Source organism: Anomaloglossus baeobatrachus, assembly GCF_048569485.1.
Source record: "Anomaloglossus baeobatrachus isolate aAnoBae1 chromosome 9 unlocalized genomic scaffold, aAnoBae1.hap1 SUPER_9_unloc_2, whole genome shotgun sequence".
NCBI classification, from domain to species: domain Eukaryota; kingdom Metazoa; phylum Chordata; class Amphibia; order Anura; family Aromobatidae; genus Anomaloglossus; species Anomaloglossus baeobatrachus.
The window spans coordinates 159,191-174,571 of record NW_027441820.1 but is presented as its reverse complement, the minus strand read 5'-3'; the positions used below and the strand labels follow the sequence as shown (position 1 = coordinate 174,571).

General features: G+C 51.3%; 3 non-coding genes and 5 pseudogenes across 3 annotated transcripts; all 8 read left to right on the top strand.

Annotated features, from left to right (window-relative positions):
- The first annotated feature begins 1,183 nt into the window (after positions 1-1,183).
- Positions 1,184-1,325, top strand: LOC142259703 (U2 spliceosomal RNA; annotated as a pseudogene).
- A 698-nt stretch (positions 1,326-2,023) lies between these two features.
- On the top strand, positions 2,024-2,219 carry LOC142259620 (U2 spliceosomal RNA). Its single transcript, XR_012728076.1, has one exon. It is a non-coding gene; the product is annotated as a U2 spliceosomal RNA (small nuclear RNA).
- A 1,388-nt stretch (positions 2,220-3,607) lies between these two features.
- Positions 3,608-3,711, top strand: LOC142259674 (U2 spliceosomal RNA; annotated as a pseudogene).
- A 5,428-nt stretch (positions 3,712-9,139) lies between these two features.
- Positions 9,140-9,344, top strand: LOC142259535 (U2 spliceosomal RNA; annotated as a pseudogene).
- A 1,388-nt stretch (positions 9,345-10,732) lies between these two features.
- Positions 10,733-10,859, top strand: LOC142259698 (U2 spliceosomal RNA; annotated as a pseudogene).
- A 688-nt stretch (positions 10,860-11,547) lies between these two features.
- LOC142259571 (U2 spliceosomal RNA) lies at positions 11,548-11,740 on the top strand. The gene has a single exon (XR_012728034.1). It is a non-coding gene; the product is annotated as a U2 spliceosomal RNA (small nuclear RNA).
- A 1,593-nt stretch (positions 11,741-13,333) lies between these two features.
- On the top strand, positions 13,334-13,517 carry LOC142259638 (U2 spliceosomal RNA). Its single transcript, XR_012728091.1, has one exon. It is a non-coding gene; the product is annotated as a U2 spliceosomal RNA (small nuclear RNA).
- Positions 13,518-14,905: 1,388 nt separating this feature from the next.
- Positions 14,906-15,047, top strand: LOC142259707 (U2 spliceosomal RNA; annotated as a pseudogene).
- Positions 15,048-15,381: the final 334 nt, after the last annotated feature.

The window sequence follows — 15,381 nt, the reverse complement described above, 5'->3', positions numbered from 1 at the left end:
ACTCGGCTATGTCCCGTGCTGCAGTTCTCTGTCTTATCTAGATCATTTGCAATTGAATGGAATAGATCCCTTTTGGACAAAGTGGATTCACCTGCTGCTGCAGTGACCACAGGTGTGATCAGATCTAGAATTGGCATCTGGTGCGATCTCTCCGCTTCCACTCCAAAGAAAGTTACCTGTTTATTCCTATCATGCATTGGTTTTTGGGGTTTTCTTTGAGTAATGATGATCTCTTTAGTAGTCTGTTGGCGCCCTCTCCTGGAGGAATAGTTTGCTTGCTCTTGGACATTCTAAAAGAGAGGTCATGATAGACATTGAGCTTCTGAGCTCAATTGGGGACAGTCATGGGTGATGAATGTTTGCAACCTGCTGCAAAGCCTCATACCGCAATATAAGGAACGTCAAATACTAAGAAAGGGCGGCCTATGAAAGAATTACTACTTTCAATAAGTACACTTAAACGGCTAATTGGGAATAGAAAAACTGTAAAAAGCCCTCTGAGAAAGCCCCCCTCTAACCTTTGATAGTAAGCTTTTCTGTAGTCTGCCTGTTGATGTATTTTCCGTTTGAACTGTGCACAACATGAAGAGACGGAACACTGGCGGCTTGTCACAATGCCCCCGCTGACATCACAATAGCGCTGCTGCCTAGAAAACAAGCTGCGCAGCAGAAGTTGTTCTTTGGGTGGGAGGGTGGGCTAGTGTAAGGAGGGGGCAAGCTCTTTTTTTCCCGGGTGGTAGGGGGATGACAGGAGAAGGGATGCGGGTGGTGAGAAGGGTACAGAGGGCAGGGTTTGGGGGCTGGGAAGGAAAGGGAAAAGATTAGGGTTTGGGGATGATGAAAGGGCTTTCTACGGGTAAGGATGGCAAAGGGTGGCAGTGACGGAAAGTCAGGCAACCTGTCCTGTCCGTCTTTTTGTATCGTGAATTGGAAAGACTGCAAGGGGGAGGGGAGTTGCTTGCGCCCTAAAGGAGGAGTTATTCAGATTCATTGCAGTGGGGGGCGGCGGCTGCAAAACGCACCATTCTTCTTGTTTTTGCTCTGCAAAGCAGCCTTTTCAAGGGTTGGCTTGGGTGACAAAATGTCTTCTGTAGGCGTGGGTTTGTCTCCCTCTCGCTCTCTCTCCCTAAGATGTGTCCGGCATGGGCCAGGGTGCCACTCGAGGCCCAAACCAATTCTGGTTATCGCTTCTCGGCCTTTTGGCTAAGATCAAGTGTAGTATCTTTCGAAAAGGTGGTTTAAGGCTCCGGCCACCTTAGTACAATGATGCAATGCACACTGGAAGGTTGCGCTTGTTAGTACTTTGGGAGGATAGTATATCCATCTAGAGGAAACCATGGCCCTACCAGGATCGAGGCTATTAGACTGAGTAAGTGTGAGGGTTATGGTGCAATGTGCCCCAGGAATGGACACCCTGGAGGGAGTCTGAACTTGCTAGGTTGGGACCCTGGTAAGCCTCAGACTCTGTCGCACGCCGCGCCTTGCCTATTCATACTTTCCAAGCATATTGCCCTATCCCGGCCTTCTGGCTAAGAAGGGAAATTTTTATAATCCCGGTCGGAGGTCCGGTCAGCTTTGGGCTGAGAAACCAACACCCGGTTGGAGGTCCGGGTCAGCTTTGGCTGAGAAACCAACACCCGGTTGGAGGTCCGGTTTAGCCTTGGGCTGAGAAACCAACACCCGGTTGGAGGTCCGGGTCAGCTTCGGCTGAGAAACCAACAACCGGTTGGAGGTCCGGTTAGCCTTGGGCTGAGAAACCAACACCGGTTGACGGTCCGGGCAGTTTCGGCTGCGAAACCAACAACTAGTAGCTCTCTACTCCACTTGGGTAAGATGCCTGGGTGGACGCTGGGAGCAACGACAAGGCTCAACCAGGCTTCGGCTTGGGGGAGCACCGAAGATCCCTGACCCTTGCTGTGGCCTTCTGGCTCGGAGGGACGGGGTTGATTTTTGGGGACCCTCTCCTCACGGAGGGGTCCACACGAATCCTAGCCTTTGCACTGTTTTTGGTGTGACTTCGGTCATGCATTTTTTGCGGTGCTTTGGAAAGCTTCATTAAATCAAAATCTGTTCTTATCAGTTTAATATCTGATACGTCCCCTATCTGGGGACCATATATTAAATGGATTTTTAGAACAGGGAGATGGAAAAAGAGCTTGCTCTGTCCACTCCACGCATTGACCTGGTATTGCAGTACCTCCAGGACCGGTGCACCCCTTCTTAACCCAGTTTCCAAAAGCAGAACTCAATTCACCTGATTCATATTAGCCCGATTTAATGAATTGGAAGAAAGCATACGTCTTCATATGCACCTCAATTTGGCCCATTCACTTTTCACACTTCCTCCTTTTGTTTTTTATCTTTCACACTTTTGACTTTCTTTATTCATCCAAATAGCAAACTCATCACCACTCAACCTGACCAACTCGGCTATGTCCCGTGCTGCAGTTCTCTGTCTTATCTAGATCATTTGCAATTGAATGGAATAGATCCCTTTTGGACAAAGTGGATTCACCTGCTGCTGCAGTGACCACAGGTGTGATAAGATCTAGAATTGGCATCTGGTGCGATCTCTCCGCTTCCACTCCAAAGAAAGTTACCTGTTTATTCCTATCATGCATTGGTTTTTGGGGTTTTCTTTGAGTAATGATGATCTCTTTAGTAGTCTGCTGGCGCCCTCTCCTGGAGGAATAGTTTGCTTGCTCTTGGACATTCTAAAAGAGAGGTCATGATAGACATTGAGCTTCTGAGCTCAATTGGGGACAGTCATGGGTGATGAATGTTTGCAACCTGCTGCAAAGCCTCATACCGCAATATAAGGAACGTCAAATACTAAGAAAGGGCGGCCTATGAAAGAATTACTACTTTCAATAAGTACACTTAAACGGCTAATTGGGAATAGAAAAACTGTAAAAAGCCCTCTGAGAAAGCCCCCCTCTAACCTTTGATAGTAAGCTTTTCTGTAGTCTGCCTGTTGATGTATTTTCCGTTTGAACTGTGCACAACATGAAGAGACGGAACACTGGCGGCTTGTCACAATGCCCCCGCTGACATCACAATAGCGCTGCTGCCTAGAAAACAAGCTGCGCAGCAGAAGTTGTTCTTTGGGTGGGAGGGTGGGCTAGTGTAAGGAGGGGGCAAGCTCTTTTTTTCCCGGGTGGTAGGGGGATGACAGGAGAAGGGATGCGGGTGGTGAGAAGGGTACAGAGGGCAGGGTTTGGGGGCTGGGAAGGAAAGGGAAAAGATTAGGGTTTGGGGATGATGAAAGGGCTTTCTACGGGTAAGGATGGCAAAGGGTGGCAGTGACGGAAAGTCAGGCAACCTGTCCTGTCCGTCTTTTTGTATCGTGAATTGGAAAGACTGCAAGGGGGAGGGGAGTTGCTTGCGCCCTAAAGGAGGAGTTATTCAGATTCATTGCAGTGGGGGGCGGCGGCTGCAAAACGCACCATTCTTCTTGTTTTTGCTCTGCAAAGCAGCCTTTTCAAGGGTTGGCTTGGGTGACAAAATGTCTTCTGTAGGCGTGGGTTTGTCTCCCTCTCGCTCTCTCTCCCTAAGATGTGTCCGGCATAGGCCAGGGTGCCACTCGAGGCCCAAACCAATTCTGGTTATCGCTTCTCGGCCTTTTGGCTAAGATCAAGTGTAGTATCTGTTCTTATCAGAACAAACTGAGCTAGCTACACTTGACGAGATACGATCAGGGAGACAAGCTCCGAAGCCCAGCCGAGACCGAAAGAGGGAGATCGGACGGAAGAAGAGCTTGGCAGAAAGAAGCAAGAAGACGAAGGCTCGGAGAAGACTTGGGGAGACCAGAGGAACTTCGAGGAGGAACACAGCGGGAGAAGACACCCGGAGAAGAATCCAAGATCCAGCTCCGGGAACTCAAGCAGGAACCAGCCATGGCAAGCAAGCCAGAGAAGGCAGCCAAGAAGGCTCAGGACCCAGGGACCTCCAGGAAGGCTCATCCAGAGGCTTCTTCGGCCCAAGAGGCCCCTACCTCCGACGCCAGCCGGCCGGAGGGAGCCCGGACGCCGCCTGAAAAGGCTCCAACCCTGGAGCCTTGGATGCGGCAGACGGTCGCCCTGAAGCTGAAGGCGGTGGATGGTAGGTTGCCGGACATGTCCAGCGACGTGTTCTGCAAGAAGATGATTCTGGATCAGGGCTTCTCCAGGGCGGAAACCCTGAGTGTCCAGACCTTCATGACTGGCATTTTTCTGGTAACCTTTGCCACGGTGAATGCCTGCAGGAGATACTGGGAGGCGATGAACGCAGCGATGCCGGACTCCCCTTTTCATTCTTTTTTAGGATCCTGTCCTATACAGAGGGATGAGAAGAGGATCACGGTCTCCATGCGGAACCCGCACACCCCAGGAAGAGACATCTCCACGTTCCTGGGACGTCTCTGCACAGTGGTGAGGGAGCCATCCCACATCCTTAACGGCAACGGATTCTGGACGGGTAAGTGGTCAGTAACCGTTCGACTCTACAGGGAACCAGCATCCGAGGATGGTCTCCAGCACCTGCCCCCGACATTCTCTCTGGGAAACTCCTTTGGTCTCATCTACTACCCGGACATGCCACACAACTGCAGGAAATGTGGCGGGAAAGGGCATTCGATGAAGACCTGCAAGGAGGACGCCTGCAGGGTTTGCCGGGTGACAGGACACAGCTCCAAGGACTGCCCAAAGAAGAAGACTTGCAACCTATGTGGACAGGCGGACCACCTTTACAAGGACTGCCCACAGCGGGAGAAATCCTGGGCAAGGGTTGCCGCGGCGACCCAGTATCGGGTAGTCACAGCTTCGTCGACCAAGGCAGCTACTACCAAGGCCACAGAGGCCAAGGACAAGGCGGCCAAGAACCCAGCGACCGTGGCTCCAGCCGATGCCCCAGCAGCCACGGAGTCCAGGGAAAAGAAGGGTAAGAAAACTGTTGCCCCCTCCCTGGTCCCCCCCCCTGTCACCCCTGTCCAAACCCCTCCCCCCCCGGCCAACCCTACTGAGGATTCCACTACCTCCACCTCATTTCCCTACTCCTCAGTTGGTCTCCTCACCCCCCCCCAAAGCCCACTCTCCCTCCCCAGACCATGAGAGCAGAGGGCCTCAGCACTCTTGCACTTTTCACCGAGGAGGATTTTCCAGCTCTTGTCTCCTCAGGTACAGGCCAAAGGAAAAGGAAGGTGGAAGATAGTCCTGTCGCAGAACCTTCCAAGCTGTTCATTGTGGACCTTAACCCACCCCAGGAAGAGGAGGATGGCCTCCTCCCAGAACCGGACGTGCTGGAGCAGATGGTGGAGTCCCTTGTGGCCGAAGAAGAAATGGAGGAGTCGGAAGCCACTGAGGCACCATCCCTGCTTGATCAGCTAGCAGAAGAGGGTCTGCTGGAGATACCCCTACCAGCAGGTGCCAAAGAGGAAGAACCGCCCGACCGGAGTGGTAACTAAGGCACACCGCCTGCTCTAACTTTCTCTTTCCTCCAATGACTGCTAACATTAACATCTTTTCCATTAATGTTAGGAGCATCAGAGACAAGTTCCGACGTCAGACAATTTTTGCGTTCCTTAACACTCAGTCTAGTGATGTATTTTTCCTGCAGGAATGCTCCCTTCCCTCCTCTAGGTCCTTCAACCATCTGGCCAGGGAGTGGACCCATGGCCCATCCTACTGGTCTGGCGGGGGCGACTGTAGGTCCGCGGGGGTCGCCGTGCTGATCAGGGGAAGCGCCTTCACATTGGACTCTGTTCAGGAAATCGTCTGCGGCAGGTTACTGCTCGTGGATGGCACCTGGGCGGGAGAACCTGTCAGGTTCATCAATGTGTATGCTTCTCCTGTGAAGAGCGATCGACTGGAGCTCCTCCAAGCCCTGCGCCCTCAGCTCGCTACCGCCAGGACGGTAGTGATGGCCGGGGATTTCAACTGCCCGATTGAGGAGGATGGACGCAGTTCTGGAACGGCTGCCAAGTTGGACGTCACATCCAAACTGCTCATTGAGATGGTGACCGAAGCCTCTCTTGTGGACGTTGTTGGCTCCATCGGACACGGATCCGTGAACTATTCATGGTGCCGATCCGATGGCTCGCTGCGTTCCAGGATTGACTTTGTGTTTACCTCTCGGGCGGTTGGGCGGAGTGGGCACTCGATGGTCCCCTGCTTCTTCTCTGACCACAGAGCCATTCACTTTCAAGGTGTGCTGGGCCATGGCTTCCCCATTGGCCCGGGCTCCTGGAAGCTGAACTGCTCTCTGCTGGAAAAGGGTGAGATTCTGGAGGAGCTTAGAGCTGCCTACTCCACGTGGCGGGCCTACAAGGCGGTCTTCCAGTCTGTTTCCGACTGGTGGGAATACGTTAAACTCGAGTTCCGTTTCTTCTTTCAGGCAAAGAGTCAACAACAGGCGTGTCTGAAGAGGAGGGACTTCAGGAGACTCCAGCGTGAGCTGCGTTCCCTGCAGGACCTTCTTCGATGCGGCTGGGACGTGAGAGAGGAGCTGGAGGAGACTAAGAGGAGCCTGAAAAGGCACTTCGAGGAGGAGTCCGAGCGAATTGTCTTCCGTTCCAAAGTGGAGAACCTGGAGAAGGGTGAGAAATGTAACTCGTTCTTTTTCAGGAAACTCCACGCCGGTCACACGCCCATGAATGAACTACGAGACGAGAGTGGAAACATGCGACGCGGGAAAGAGAACGTGATGAAGGTCGTCAGCGACTTCTACAGCGAACTCTACGCCCGCAAGACTACTGACCCCGAGGCCGCCGATAAGTTCCTGTCAGGTATCACTAACCATCTTGACCCTGCAGACGCGGCGGCCATGGATGTTCCTCTGACGGTGGACGAGCTGCTCTCGGCCGCCAAATCCTTTAGTTCTGGCAGGACACCGGGCAGTGACGGCCTCCCAGCAGAGCTCTATGTAGCGCTGGGAGACCTAATCTGTCCGGACCTGTTAGGGCTGTATGAGGAGATGGTGGTGGAGGGCAGAATGCCTCCATCTCTGAGGGAAGGAATGGTCACGATCCTGTACAAGCGTAAAGGAGAGAGGTGCGACCTGAAGAATTGGCGTCCCATCACCCTTCTGAACGTCGACTACAAGATCCTGGCCAAGACGATGGCAACGAGATTGAAGACTGTTATCGGACGGATCATCCACCCGGATCAGACCTGCGGCATCCCCGGACGTCGCATCGCAGACAGCCTGGCTCTCATGCGGGACACGGTCGAGTACATCAAAGCCCGCCGGGTGCACGCAGCCCTGATCTCGTTGGATCAGGAAAAGGCCTTCGACCGTGTTTCCCATGAGTTCCTGGGCAAAGCTCTGCACAGGTTAGGTTTGGGTAACATGTTTTGCTTGTATGTCCAACTAATGTATTTTGATATTCACAGCTCGGTGTTGGTGAACGGCTGGAAGACTGACCCCTTCCCGGTCCTCTCAGGGGTCAGACAAGGCTGTCCTCTGTCACCTCTTCTCTTTGTTTGTGTTATAGAACTCTTTGCAGAGGCTATCCGGCGGAATGGAGAGATCAGAGGGATCACCGCACCAGGACCAGAACGCTTCGAGGTCAAGTGCTCGCTCTACATGGACGACGTGACCGTCTTCTGCGCGGACCGGCGCTCAGTCGACACCCTCGTCCAGACCTGTGAGACCTTCGGAAGGGCTTCGGGAGCCAAAGTCAACTGCGGGAAGTCGGAAGCCATGCTCTTCGGGGACTGGCAGCCGGCCTCTTCCGCCCCCTTCCCTTTCAGCATCCAGCCGGATTTCATCAAGGTTCTTGGAGTCTGGTTCGGGAAGGAAGGAGCAGCCCTCAAGTCCTGGGAGGAACGCTTGACCAAGATCACCCAACGGATCGGTCTGTGGAGCCTCAGACGCCTCACCTGTGAGGGCAAAGCACTGGTCCTGCGTAACGAGGTACTGCCCGTGCTGCAGTACACGGCCCAGGCCTGGCCCCCCCTTGCCACCGTGTGCAGGGCCATTACCAGGACGGTGTTTCGTTTTGTCTGGGGATCCAAGATGGACAGAGTAAAGCGGAGCATCATGTACAAGGATCCTCGCAAGGGTGGGAAGGGCGTACCCGATATCCCCACCCTCCTGCGATCCTCCTTCGTATGTGACTGCGTTCGCCGAACTCTGCGAGTCAAGAGAGGTTCCGCGGGTGGGTCCATGTCTCGCTTCTTCCTGCTCCCCCTTTGGAGACGGTTAGGCTGGGACAAGTGGGACAGCTCCTTCCCCTACAACTGGACGGCGCCATGGTTCTACGGAGACGTGGTTCGGTTTGTGAGGGAACACCAACTGGAGGGACTCAAGCCTGATTTGTGGAAGCCAAAGACTATCCACAAACTCATCAGAGCCAAGGACGAAATGGAGAACATTCCAGGACTTCATCACGACACACTGGAGACTGTTTGGACAAACGTGTCATCGGCTGGATTGACCAACGGGCACAAGGACTTGTCATGGATGGCGATACAGGGCGGACTGCCCGTCCGGTCATTCATGCACGCCCGGAACCTGTGCAAAACCCGGTACTGCCCAAGGTGCCCCTTCGTGGAGGAAACATCGCTGCACGCCTTTTGGGACTGCCGTTTTGCACAGCGCCTGTTGGTTGCCCTGGAGGATGACCTGAGGAACTCCGTCCCCAGAGGGATCCTATCGTACCATTCCGTACTTTATGGACTCTTCCCTGGGACTCACACCGTTGGAGCCATCCAGGAGGCTTGGCGCCTTATGAACTGCTTTAAGGACGCTATTTGGGTCGCCAGGAACCGGCTCATCTTGAAGAGGGAGAGGATGTCTATCCAGGATTGCCGCAGGCTGATCCACAGCCTGCTCAGAGACTATTCCATCATGGACAGTCCGGACGACAGCGCCGAGGAGGAGGTTTAGACCTCTTCCATGCCCCCTCCCTCCTTTTCCCGTTATGTGCGTCTTTCAATAAAGCTTCGGGCCTGTGATTTCCCCACCCTATCCCCCTTTTCCCCTACCCCCATCCCCCAATCGCCGGTTCGTCGTTATTTATTGTCTAACTTTTTCTTTCAGCTTGAGTGTTATGGATAAGCATAGGAGTGTGATGTATAGTTTAGTGCGTCGTACTCTATGGCTATGTAAGAAGGATTGTATAGTTCTGTGTGTACGGGGCTGCGGCACTGTACACGGTTTGTTACCTTTTTGTGAGTAGTGCATGATAATAAAGATGCTGTTAAATCAAAAAATCTGTTCTTATCAGTTTAATATCTGATACGTCCCCTATCTGGGGACCATATATTAAATGGATTTTTAGAACAGGGAGATGGAAAAAGAGCTTGCTCTGTCCACTCCACGCATTGACCTGGTATTGCAGTACCTCCAGGACCGGTGCACCCCTTCTTAACCCAGTTTCCAAAAGCAGAACTCAATTCACCTGATTCATATTAGCCCGATTTAATGAATTGGAAGAAAGCATACGTCTTCATATGCACCTCAATTTGGCCCATTCACTTTTCACACTTCCTCCTTTTGTTTTTTATCTTTCACACTTTTGACTTTCTTTATTCATCCAAATAGCAAACTCATCACCACTCAACCTGACCAACTCGGCTATGTCCCGTGCTGCAGTTCTCTGTCTTATCTAGATCATTTGCAATTGAATGGAATAGATCCCTTTTGGACAAAGTGGATTCACCTGCTGCTGCAGTGACCACAGGTGTGATAAGATCTAGAATTGGCATCTGGTGCGATCTCTCCGCTTCCACTCCAAAGAAAGTTACCTGTTTATTCCTATCATGCATTGGTTTTTGGGGTTTTCTTTGAGTAATGATGATCTCTTTAGTAGTCTGTTGGCGCCCTCTCCTGGAGGAATAGTTTGCTTGCTCTTGGACATTCTAAAAGAGAGGTCATGATAGACATTGAGCTTCTGAGCTCAATTGGGGACAGTCATGGGTGATGAATGTTTGCAACCTGCTGCAAAGCCTCATACCGCAATATAAGGAACGTCAAATACTAAGAAAGGGCGGCCTATGAAAGAATTACTACTTTCAATAAGTACACTTAAACGGCTAATTGGGAATAGAAAAACTGTAAAAAGCCCTCTGAGAAAGCCCCCCTCTAACCTTTGATAGTAAGCTTTTCTGTAGTCTGCCTGTTGATGTATTTTCCGTTTGAACTGTGCACAACATGAAGAGACGGAACACTGGCGGCTTGTCACAATGCCCCCGCTGACATCACAATAGCGCTGCTGCCTAGAAAACAAGCTGCGCAGCAGAAGTTGTTCTTTGGGTGGGAGGGTGGGCTAGTGTAAGGAGGGGGCAAGCTCTTTTTTTCCCGGGTGGTAGGGGGATGACAGGAGAAGGGATGCGGGTGGTGAGAAGGGTACAGAGGGCAGGGTTTGGGGGCTGGGAAGGAAAGGGAAAAGATTAGGGTTTGGGGATGATGAAAGGGCTTTCTACGGGTAAGGATGGCAAAGGGTGGCAGTGACGGAAAGTCAGGCAACCTGTCCTGTCCGTCTTTTTGTATCGTGAATTGGAAAGACTGCAAGGGGGAGGGGAGTTGCTTGCGCCCTAAAGGAGGAGTTATTCAGATTCATTGCAGTGGGGGGCGGCGGCTGCAAAACGCACCATTCTTCTTGTTTTTGCTCTGCAAAGCAGCCTTTTCAAGGGTTGGCTTGGGTGACAAAATGTCTTCTGTAGGCGTGGGTTTGTCTCCCTCTCGCTCTCTCTCCCTAAGATGTGTCCGGCATAGGCCAGGGTGCCACTCGAGGCCCAAACCAATTCTGGTTATCGCTTCTCGGCCTTTTGGCTAAGATCAAGTGTAGTATCTGTGAGGCTCGGCAGATGCAATGCACACTGGAAGGTTGCGCTTGCTAGTACTCTTAATGTATAGTATATTCATCTAGAGGAAAACATGGCCCTACCAGGATCGAGGCTATTAGACTGAGTAAGTGTGGGGGCTATGGTGCAATGTGCCCCAGGACTGACGACCCTGGAGTGAGTCTGAGCTTGCTGGCTTGGGACCCCGGCGAGCCTTGGGCTCTGTAGCACACCGTACCTTGCCCTTTCATACTTTCTGAGCATATTGCTCTATCCCGGCCTTCTGGCTAGGAAGGAAAATTTTTATAATCATGGTCGGAGGTCCGTTCAGCTTTGGGCTGAGAAACCAACACCCAGTTGGAGGTCCGGGTCAGCTTCGGCTGAGAAACCAACACCCGGTTGGAGGTCTGGGTCAGCTTCGGCTGAGAAACCAACACCCGGTTGGAGGTCCGGGTCAGCTTCGGCTGAGAAACCAACACCCGGTTGGAGGTCCGGTTAGCCTTGGGCTGAGAAACCAACACCGGTTGACGGTCCGGGCAGTTTCGGCTGCGAAACCAACAACTAGTAGCTCTCTACTCCACTTGGGTAAGATGCCTGGGTGGACGCTGGGAGCAACGACAAGGCTCAACCAGGCTTCGGCTTGGGGGAGCACCGAAGATCCCTGACCCTTGCTGTGGCCTTCTGGCTCGGAGGGACGGGGTTGATTTTTGGGGACCCTCTCCTCACGGAGGGGTCCACACGAATCCTAGCCTTTGCACTGTTTTTGGTGTGACTTCGGTCATGCATTTTTTGCGGTGCTTTGGAAAGCTTCATTAAATCAAAAATCTGTTCTTATCAGTTTAATATCTGATACGTCCCCTATCTGGGGACCATATATTAAATGGATTTTTAGAACAGGGAGATGGAAAAAGAGCTTGCTCTGTCCACTCCACGCATTGACCTGGTATTGCAGTACCTCCAGGACCGGTGCACCCCTTCTTAACCCAGTTTCCAAAAGCAGAACTCAATTCACCTGATTCATATTAGCCCGATTTAATGAATTGGAAGAAAGCATACGTCTTCATATGCACCTCAATTTGGCCCATTCACTTTTCACACTTCCTCCTTTTGTTTTTTATCTTTCACACTTTTGACTTTCTTTATTCATCCAAATAGCAAACTCATCACCACTCAACCTGACCAACTCGGCTATGTCCCGTGCTGCAGTTCTCTGTCTTATCTAGATCATTTGCAATTGAATGGAATAGATCCCTTTTGGACAAAGTGGATTCACCTGCTGCTGCAGTGACCACAGGTGTGATAAGATCTAGAATTGGCATCTGGTGCGATCTCTCCGCTTCCACTCCAAAGAAAGTTACCTGTTTATTCCTATCATGCATTGGTTTTTGGGGTTTTCTTTGAGTAATGATGATCTCTTTAGTAGTCTGTTGGCGCCCTCTCCTGGAGGAATAGTTTGCTTGCTCTTGGACATTCTAAAAGAGAGGTCATGATAGACATTGAGCTTCTGAGCTCAATTGGGGACAGTCATGGGTGATGAATGTTTGCAACCTGCTGCAAAGCCTCATACCGCAATATAAGGAACGTCAAATACTAAGAAAGGGCGGCCTATGAAAGAATTACTACTTTCAATAAGTACACTTAAACGGCTAATTGGGAATAGAAAAACTGTAAAAAGCCCTCTGAGAAAGCCCCCCTCTAACCTTTGATAGTAAGCTTTTCTGTAGTCTGCCTGTTGATGTATTTTCCGTTTGAACTGTGCACAACATGAAGAGACGGAACACTGGCGGCTTGTCACAATGCCCCCGCTGACATCACAATAGCGCTGCTGCCTAGAAAACAAGCTGCGCAGCAGAAGTTGTTCTTTGGGTGGGAGGGTGGGCTAGTGTAAGGAGGGGGCAAGCTCTTTTTTTCCCGGGTGGTAGGGGGATGACAGGAGAAGGGATGCGGGTGGTGAGAAGGGTACAGAGGGCAGGGTTTGGGGGCTGGGAAGGAAAGGGAAAAGATTAGGGTTTGGGGATGATGAAAGGGCTTTCTACGGGTAAGGATGGCAAAGGGTGGCAGTGACGGAAAGTCAGGCAACCTGTCCTGTCCGTCTTTTTGTATCGTGAATTGGAAAGACTGCAAGGGGGAGGGGAGTTGCTTGCGCCCTAAAGGAGGAGTTATTCAGATTCATTGCAGTGGGGGGCGGCGGCTGCAAAACGCACCATTCTTCTTGTTTTTGCTCTGCAAAGCAGCCTTTTCAAGGGTTGGCTTGGGTGACAAAATGTCTTCTGTAGGCGTGGGTTTGTCTCCCTCTCGCTCTCTCTCCCTAAGATGTGTCCGGCATAGGCCAGGGTGCCACTCGAGGCCCAAACCAATTCTGGTTATCGCTTCTCGGCCTTTTGGCTAAGATCAAGTGTAGTCCCTTCATTGGGTTTGCCTTGGTCTTGGCTGGGAGGGGCCCGGGCTTGCACAACCGCCGGCCTTGGGGATTGTTGCGCCTTTTGGTGCTTACGTCCCCTTTTGGCTGGTGGTTCCTGGGCTCGGGAGGCGATCACCTGCGGCACTGCGCTTTTGTGTGGTGGCCGATGACCGTTTCTGAAATTTGCGGATGAAATCTCATCTGTTCTTATCAGTTTAATATCTGATACGTCCCCTATCTGGGGACCATATATTAAATGGATTTTTAGAACAGGGAGATGGAAAAAGAGCTTGCTCTGTCCACTCCACGCATTGACCTGGTATTGCAGTACCTCCAGGACCGGTGCACCCCTTCTTAACCCAGTTTCCAAAAGCAGAACTCAATTCACCTGATTCATATTAGCCCGATTTAATGAATTGGAAGAAAGCATACGTCTTCATATGCACCTCAATTTGGCCCATTCACTTTTCACACTTCCTCCTTTTGTTTTTTATCTTTCACACTTTTGACTTTCTTTATTCATCCAAATAGCAAACTCATCACCACTCAACCTGACCAACTCGGCTATGTCCCGTGCTGCAGTTCTCTGTCTTATCTAGATCATTTGCAATTGAATGGAATAGATCCCTTTTGGACAAAGTGGATTCACCTGCTGCTGCAGTGACCACAGGTGTGATAAGATCTAGAATTGGCATCTGGTGCGATCTCTCCGCTTCCACTCCAAAGAAAGTTACCTGTTTATTCCTATCATGCATTGGTTTTTGGGGTTTTCTTTGAGTAATGATGATCTCTTTAGTAGTCTGTTGGCGCCCTCTCCTGGAGGAATAGTTTGCTTGCTCTTGGACATTCTAAAAGAGAGGTCATGATAGACATTGAGCTTCTGAGCTCAATTGGGGACAGTCATGGGTGATGAATGTTTGCAACCTGCTGCAAAGCCTCATACCGCAATATAAGGAACGTCAAATACTAAGAAAGGGCGGCCTATGAAAGAATTACTACTTTCAATAAGTACACTTAAACGGCTAATTGGGAATAGAAAAACTGTAAAAAGCCCTCTGAGAAAGCCCCCCTCTAACCTTTGATAGTAAGCTTTTCTGTAGTCTGCCTGTTGATGTATTTTCCGTTTGAACTGTGCACAACATGAAGAGACGGAACACTGGCGGCTTGTCACAATGCCCCCGCTGACATCACAATAGCGCTGCTGCCTAGAAAACAAGCTGCGCAGCAGAAGTTGTTCTTTGGGTGGGAGGGTGGGCTAGTGTAAGGAGGGGGCAAGCTCTTTTTTTCCCGGGTGGTAGGGGGATGACAGGAGAAGGGATGCGGGTGGTGAGAAGGGTACAGAGGGCAGGGTTTGGGGGCTGGGAAGGAAAGGGAAAAGATTAGGGTTTGGGGATGATGAAAGGGCTTTCTACGGGTAAGGATGGCAAAGGGTGGCAGTGACGGAAAGTCAGGCAACCTGTCCTGTCCGTCTTTTTGTATCGTGAATTGGAAAGACTGCAAGGGGGAGGGGAGTTGCTTGCGCCCTAAAGGAGGAGTTATTCAGATTCATTGCAGTGGGGGGCGGCGGCTGCAAAACGCACCATTCTTCTTGTTTTTGCTCTGCAAAGCAGCCTTTTCAAGGGTTGGCTTGGGTGACAAAATGTCTTCTGTAGGCGTGGGTTTGTCTCCCTCTCGCTCTCTCTCCCTAAGATGTGTCCGGCATAGGCCAGGGTGCCACTCGAGGCCCAAACCAATTCTGGTTATCGCTTCTCGGCCTTTTGGCTAAGATCAAGTGTAGTATTGTTCGAAAAGGTGGTTTAAGGCTCCGGCCACCTTAGTACAATGATGCAATGCACACTGGAAGGTTGCACTTGTTAGTACTTTGGGAGGATAGTATATCCATCTAGAGGAAACCATGGCCCTACCAGGATTGAGGCTATTAGACTGAGTAAGTGTGGGGGTTATGGTGCAATGTGCCCCAGGAATGGACACCCTGGAGGGAGTCTGAACTTGCTAGGTTGGGACCCTGGTAAGCCTCAGACTCTGTCGCACGCCGCGCCTTGCCTATTCATACTTTCCAAGCATATTGCCCTATCCTGGCCTTCTGGCTAAGAAGGGAAATTTTTATAATCCCGGTCGGAAGTCCGGTCAGCTTTGGGCTGAGAAACCAACACCCGGTTGGAGGTCCGGGTCAGCTTTGGCTGAGAAACCAACACCCGGTTGGAGGTCCGGTTAGCC